Raw genomic sequence first — 7799 nt, 5'->3', positions numbered from 1 at the left:
CCTAACCCATCTCTTAAAATTTACCAATAGAGTATCACATTCTCTTTATAACATAACCATGCAATCTGCATATCATCTTTATGCCTCTCTATATGCAACAAGCAAAGAAACAGTATGGTACCAAAACTAGTCAGCATAATACAAAAATCAGAACTAGAAAGCTGACTTGCCACCCCTGAGGAACTAGTCTCAGTCTCTGGCTGCATCGGAGCGAACACTCGAGCCGGAGTCGAGATGTCCACCCCCTTTTGCTTATCCTTCCTTCGCCTTGGGCAATCTTGATTGCACATCTGTAAACACTTGCTGGAAATTCTGAGGGGCAGGTGAAGAACTCAAACCCTGGCTATAATTCCCAGCCTCTGTATAACCACCACCAGGTCTCATTATCTGCCTTGGATACATACCTGCTGATTGAATCTGCAGTCAATAACTTTACCCATTAAATATGATGAGCATATCAAGAGCTTTCCCCACAGGAACAATCTTACCACACTACATTCACAAACTCACTGCAGTGCTAAAAACATGCCCATAGCATTCATACATCAATCATAATCCCTGCAATTCCAACATACCTACCATGCGTCCAACTACAGCATAAGAATATCACATTTATATAATCACGGAGCAGGTAATCATATAATCACATTAATAGTCAAGAGACTGGCTATACTAGAATCTCATGCTCCCTAATACAATGTGCAGGTAAAGCATTTACATTCTATTTAAGCAGTTAAGCACATAACTACAGAAATAGTTACCATGCCCTGAGTGAAGCTATCTTTAGTGACGAGTGTACATGCCCAACTTGTCTTCAGGAACCCTTAACCTTGGCTCGCTCTGATACAAATTTTGTAGCGCCCTACTACACAGGGACCATTACGGTGAGCATTTTAAACAGTGCTAAACTCGCTAATCGAGTCATTTGGCCATAATCGTGTAACTAAGTATGATTTGTGGTTTAGGGTTAAAATTTTTGGTTAAGATACAACGTTTCACTAAAATGTTTACTGTATACATTGGGGTCCAAAAAATATAATTTAAAGTTTAATTACAATAAAATATTTACAACCAGCCGACCTATGCGGCAAAATAGGGTTTAACCCTAGTTCCTCTTTAAACCCTAGGCCGTGGCAGTCGAGCAACCACATATGTACACATCATCACCTAAGCTCTCAAACTCAAGGATGGTCCAGCTTTCTTTTGCCTTTACCTGCACCACATAGCACCTGTGAGCTGAAGCTCATCAAGAAAACTCAATATGCTCATGAACAGTAATAACATGTTACTAAATCATAATATGCATGCCTAGCAATAATAGCCCTATTCATGCATGAAAATATATCCAAATAATGATTGTGGGTCCTGCCCTTTGTATGGATGACTATCAAGTCAATTCTAATCAGATGAGTGATTAAAACTCCCATCAATTCTCATTATCCCAATCAAAGTTTCAGCTAAAAATCAAATGGAAAACAGAGTAAAACCATAGTTTTAATGGCTAGAAACTTACCTCAAGCTTAGTATCACATCCTCTTCAATGGTGGAACATACCCCTAGACCATCAAGGCTCAACTCCCTAGCTTGATTCCTCAAATGGAGCTCAAAAATTCAAAGGACAAAGAAGAGAAAAAGATGAAGAAGAAGTTGATGCTCTATTTTGGTTAAGCTTCTACAACTTTCTATGGTTTATATATATCTTAAGGTCAAAAGACCAAAATGCTCCCAAGCTTAAATAAAACCCTAAACAGCCACCAAGGGCAAAATCATCCTTTTTCGTATGTCTCATTAATCATAATTAACGCCCTCCAATTCCCGTTATTCTCAATATCCTCAAATACTAATAAATCATATCCGATTAAACTTTAATTCTCGATAATGTTCTAATCGCCAAATTACTCCGAGACTCACCACGAGCCCCAAAAATTAACCCCGTTATGACCAAACCGATAACTTGCATTCAAAGATTGTGTCTTGCCGAATGGCTTGAACAAGTCCACATTATGATATGGCCTTATTCAAAATCCACCAACATGCATGAAAATATACAAATGTACCCTCAACGGGCGAAATTTCCAAAATGCCCTTATAATTAAAAGCAGACCCATATGCATGCATTTATTATCATATAATAATATAATTCACATAAACATGCATATAATCATTTAATAACATAATAAATAAATTATGGCCCTCCCGGCCTCCTAATCAAGGTCCTAAACCTTATTAGGAAATTTGGGCCATTACAACTCCAGTAGAGTTGAAGGAGTTGAAGGTACAATTACAAGAATTATTGGATCTGAGATTTATCACACCTAGCTTCTCACAGTGGGGTGCTCCGGTTTTGTTTGTGAAGAAGAAGGATGGGACCCAGAGGATGTGTATAGATTACATGGAGTTGAACAAGCTGACTATCAAGAACAAGTACCCACTATCGCAGATAGATGACTTGTTTGATCAGTTGCAGGGTAAGACGGTATTCTGGAAGATTGATCATCGATCTGGTTATCAACAACTAAGGATCAAGGATGAGGATATTCCAAAGACGATCTTTCGCATGAGGTACGAGCATTACGAGTTTATGGTCATTTGATTTGGGTTGACCAATGCCACTACAACATTCATGGATCTGATGAACAGAGTGTTCAAGGATTATCTGGATCAGTTCATAGTTGTCTTCATCGACGACATCCTGGTTTACTCTCATTCAGAGGCAGAGCATGAGCAGTGATAACTCTACAAAATAGAGTTATTTTATCATATTTTATATGCTCATTATTGCTTAGTTCTTGAGATTTTAATTTATTTATTAAGTTTTTAAGTAATTTTAAATTTATTAGTCTTATTGTTTTTTTTCTAGATTTTTATATGTTTTTATAGATATTTTATTGTATTATGTTGTAATTTAATTATTTGAAATTAGTATTGTTAGATTGAATGCTAAAAATGTGATTTTATTGAAATTAAATGTTATGGAAATTAAAGTTTAATTAATATTTTCATGGAATTTATATGGTATATTTTATTAGTGAAAATATTTAATTTTAATTTAGTTTATGATTATTTTGTAGGAAGCATGTTGCACTATTTGAAAGAAAAGGAAAGAAGTAAAAATAAAAGAAGTGAACCAAAGTGCATTTTTGAGAGAGAAGAAAGAAAGGCCCAACAACACCCAAGCCCACAGCCTGCCCAGCCTGCCTGCTCCTCCCCCTAAGGCCTGTTGCACCCTTTGGCCCACTCGGCCTAGCTGCCAGCCACCAGGCCCGCCAGAAGCCCAGGCTCGAACCCAACTGCCTGCCAGTAGCCACCGAGTTGCCATGCCATTTTTTCTTAAGCCCAACATCTCCTTGTCACCTTGTCTCCTTATGTCTAAAAATGCCAATTTTATACCCAACTTTCCTACATATTTCACCACAGAATTATCATTACACCTATAATTTACCTCTACATGCCATATTTACTTTATTTAATTAATATAATAAATTTAATTAATTTAAGTTGATTATTTTAATACTCTCATTTTGGCTATAAATATGGAATTTTAAGACCATTTTAGGGTGCATAATTTTTTGTTACCATCATCTTTTCTACCATCTCTCTACCACTCTCTATTCCATTTTAGTGTTTTTCAAGAGAATTTTTCAAGTATGTATTCTCTTTGTTTTGCAATTTCTATTCTAGTTATGAGTTTCTAATATTTTTAAGATTATTAAGGTGATGATGAAATAATATGTAACTAGATAGTATTTATTTGTATGTTGATTTCCCATTTGTGCAACAAAGTTTATGGATTTTTCTTCTTCAAATATTTTCTTTCATCTTAAATATCATATATTTTGTATTTTTAGCATATATTTACACTTTGTTCTTCATTAGTGCAAAATCATAATATTCTTTTATTAATGTGTGCCATTAAATTGTGCACATCAAATGCTTAGAGCAAAAATATTATGTTTTGCCTTATAAATAATATTCCTTGATTTATTGTTGTTTCATTAGATTAAGTCACACTAAATACTTTGATATTATATTGCTAAAAGTGAAGATGAATCATATATTAATATAATAACTTGTGCTTAAAAAGAATATCTAAATTGAATAGGTGATAGTTTGATTAATTTCTACTATTAAAACTTGGGAATCAACGTACTTATAAATATTATTGAACTTATGTTTTGTGGATTCTATTATCTTAATAATCTTTCTTCTATCATCTTGTTTACAATTATTAATTTAGTTATATATATTGTCTTTAATATCTTTATTATTATCTTTTATTTTATTTTCTTGATATAGAAATCTCATCAATCTTTGGAGCTAGGTTATAATTTATTAATTTTGGTTTAAAATAGTATTTTTTTTTAATGATTTTAGACAACTTCTTTAGATTCGACATCCTTACTTACACGATCACTATTCTATATGAACGATTCATGCGCTTGCGATATAAATATTAACATAACCATTTTGGGTCCATCAAGTTTTTGGCGCCATTGCCGAAGAGTTGCAAGAAAAGAAACGAACTTTTTCTCAAGGTTAGTGAATTCTTCTACTAGTTATCTTAATTTTTGCACTAAAATATATATATACAAAAATATATAATATATATTTATATAAAAACTAAAAAAATGAGATAAAAATAAAATTTGGGATGGTTCTACCACTCATAAAAAAACTTATATATTTTTATATTTATTGTTTTTTTAGTTGACGACACGTGTGCCTCCTATCTATCTATCTTTTTAATTTTTTAGTTGATGGCACTTGTGCCTCTTAATTTTGTTGTAACTTTTTTTTAATTTTTATTCCTTGTATATCTTTGTTAGTTGACGACACTTGTGCCTCCTAACCTTTGTTGTAATTTTATTTATTTATTTTGTTGTTATATTTTTGTGCAATTTACTAGTTGATGGCAATTTTGCCTCCTAGATAGTTGATGGCTATTTTGTCTACTAGTCTTTTACCTTATGTTTTAGTTGATGACACTTGTGCCTCCTAATTTTTACCTTATTGTTATGGTTGATGGTATGCTATGCTTCCCTACTCTTGCCTAATTTTTGATACCCTTATTTAATGTTACCTTATTTTTCTTTGTCTCTTATCATATTATTGTGTAATTGTGAAAAATACTTGAAAAAAACCTAAATCTTGTCATTTCCCCATAAGCAATTTTTGCTTAAAGAAAATTTGAACAAAATTCTCAATCCACCTCTACCAATTAACCTCGGGGAGTTGTTAGTATTACGCAAGTAAGTGGAATCAAATAGGCTTGGGGACAAGTGAACCATAAAAATTATTTTGTTGATAAATCTCTAAAAATTCTAAGTATGCTCTGTGGTTGCGGTTTTAACTAATCTTCCACATCAGAAAATTGGTTGTTTGAGATTATCTTTGTTGCCTTGTTTGTGAAAATTGTATGCATCATTGGGAACGTAACTCTAAAAATCGATTAGTAAAAAGACGTTTATCTTTGTTTGAAATTGAAAGTGTTAGTAAAAATTTTAGCATCATGGAACCAATTGCAAATATTAATAGAAATCCTGTTGATGAAAATGTTGTGCCTGAAAAAACCTTGCTTGAATATTTTGCACCCATTTCATCTAATGCTCCTTCATGTATTATTTTTCCTACCACTTATGCTACCCATTTTGAGCTTAAACTATCAATCATTCAATTGTTGTTATCTTTTTATGGGTTAGATAAATAGGATCCTTACATGCATGTCAAAGATTTCTTAGAAATTCGCTCAACATTTAAATTTTAAAAAATTTCTGATGAGTTAGTCAATTTAAGATTATTCCCTTTTTCATTAAAAGAAAAATCAAAGGCTTGGTTAAATTCCCTTCCCGCGGGGTCTATAACTACATAGGATCAACTTTATAATAAATTCTTGATGACATTTTTTCCTATGTCTAAAACTGATAGTGTAAGGAGAGAAATCTCCGAGTATTTTCAAAAAGATAATGAAGAGTTTGATGAATGTTGGGAAAGATTTAAGGATTTATTATTAAAATGTCCTCGTGATGGTTTTGAAAAATGGTGACTTGTAAAATATTTTTATGATGGTTTGACTCTCTTTAATCATGAAATGATTCAATCTATGCATACCATAATTTTTTTAAAATTTCAAGGACAAGAGGCTTAAGAACATCCTTAGACAAATTAGCGAGAAAAGTAGAAGCTTTAGCCGTAAGTCAAACTATAAATTCTCTAATACAACCAAGAAAAGATATTTGTTCTATATGTCCTAGTCCTTGCCATAATGCCCAATCATGTCCTTCCTACCAAGAAGCCTTTTCTGAGGAGGCCAATACTCTTCATTCTTATGGGAAACCAAATGATAGCCCATTTTCATCCACTTATAATCCAAATTGGAGAAACCATCCAAACTTTTCATGGAGACAAAACCAACCTCCAATGAATCAAGGGCACAAATACAACATGCAAAACCAAACTCATGCCCCACAAAATCAACCATATCCTCAACAAAGAAAACCTTCCTTAGAAGATACTTTACAATAATTCATGCAATTCACTCAACAAATCCTACAAAATCAGTCTCAATCAATTATCAAACTCGAGACACAAGTAGGACAACTCGCTACTGCTTTAGCTGATAGAGAAAAAGGAACATTCCCTAGTCAACCTATCCCAAACCCAAAAGGTCAATATGAGATAGGAGAGTCTAATCATAATGGAGAAGTCAAATAAATCTCAACTCTTAGGTCTGGAAAGAACATTGTCAAACCCGATTACATACCCGAGGTTGAAAAAGAAAAAGAAAAGAGTCAACCTTCTAGTTCTAATGCCAATGACTCTTCAAATGAGGATACTCTAATCCATCCTTTCATTCCAAAATCCCCATTCCCACAAAGATTACTTCTAATTAAAAAATGCGGCCAATATAATGACATCTTAGAAGTTTTTAAACAAGTTAGTGTCAATATCCCTTTCTTAGATGCCATCAAACAAATTTCCGCATACTCTAAATTTTTTAAGGATCTTTGTACTGTAAAAAGAAACACTAATGTTCTTAAAAAGGCATTTTTAACTGAACAAGCTAGTTCCATTATTCAATATAAGAGTCTTGTTAAATATAAAGATCTTGGGTGTCCCACAATTTCATGCATTAGTGGTGATCATTTTATTAACAAGATTTTACTTGATTTGGGTGCTAGTGGGAATTTATTGCCTTATTCTGTTTATAAGCAACTTGGTCTTGGTGAACTAAAACCTACTTCTATACTCTTCAATTAGCCGATCGTTCTATGAAAATTCCTAGAGGAATTATAGAAGATGTTTTAATCAAAGTTGATAAATTTTACTTTGTTGTTGACTTCATTATTCTTGATACTCAACCTGTGGAAAATGTGCATGCTCAAATTCCTATCATTTTAGGCAGACCTTTGTTAGCTACATCTAATGCAATCATTAATTGTCGTAATGGTGTTTTGATATTATCTTTTGGAAATATGACAGTTGAATAGAATGAATTTAATGTTGTCAAATCTGTTGAGTGTGAGGAAGTGCATGAAGTTAACATGATAGATAGTATTTGTGAAGATGATGGAAATGACTTACTTTACTTTTGTGAAAAATACTTTGGTATGAACTTGCATGTTGATGATCCAAATGATGAAGTGAATTCTTTACTAGAGTCTATACCCTTAAATGAAACCAAAGTTGAACCTTTTTCACCCTTAGATCATGTTCAATCAATTTCTGAGTCTCCAAAGTTAGACCTTAATCCTTTGCCAAAAAATTTAAAATATGCTTTTCTAGGAGAGTCTGAAACCTTA

The 7799-nt window shown here is 32.9% G+C and overlaps 1 non-coding gene across 1 annotated transcript; it reads right to left on the bottom strand.

Annotated features, from left to right (window-relative positions):
• Window positions 1-5923: 5923 nt before the first annotated feature.
• On the bottom strand, window positions 5924-6030 carry LOC133820315 (small nucleolar RNA R71). The gene has a single exon (XR_009886733.1). It is a non-coding gene; the product is annotated as a small nucleolar RNA R71 (small nucleolar RNA).
• Window positions 6031-7799: the final 1769 nt, after the last annotated feature.

The sequence above is a fragment of the Humulus lupulus genome, chromosome 2, assembly GCF_963169125.1.
Source record: "Humulus lupulus chromosome 2, drHumLupu1.1, whole genome shotgun sequence".
NCBI classification, from domain to species: domain Eukaryota; kingdom Viridiplantae; phylum Streptophyta; class Magnoliopsida; order Rosales; family Cannabaceae; genus Humulus; species Humulus lupulus.
This window is presented reverse-complemented; position numbering and strand designations above follow the sequence as displayed.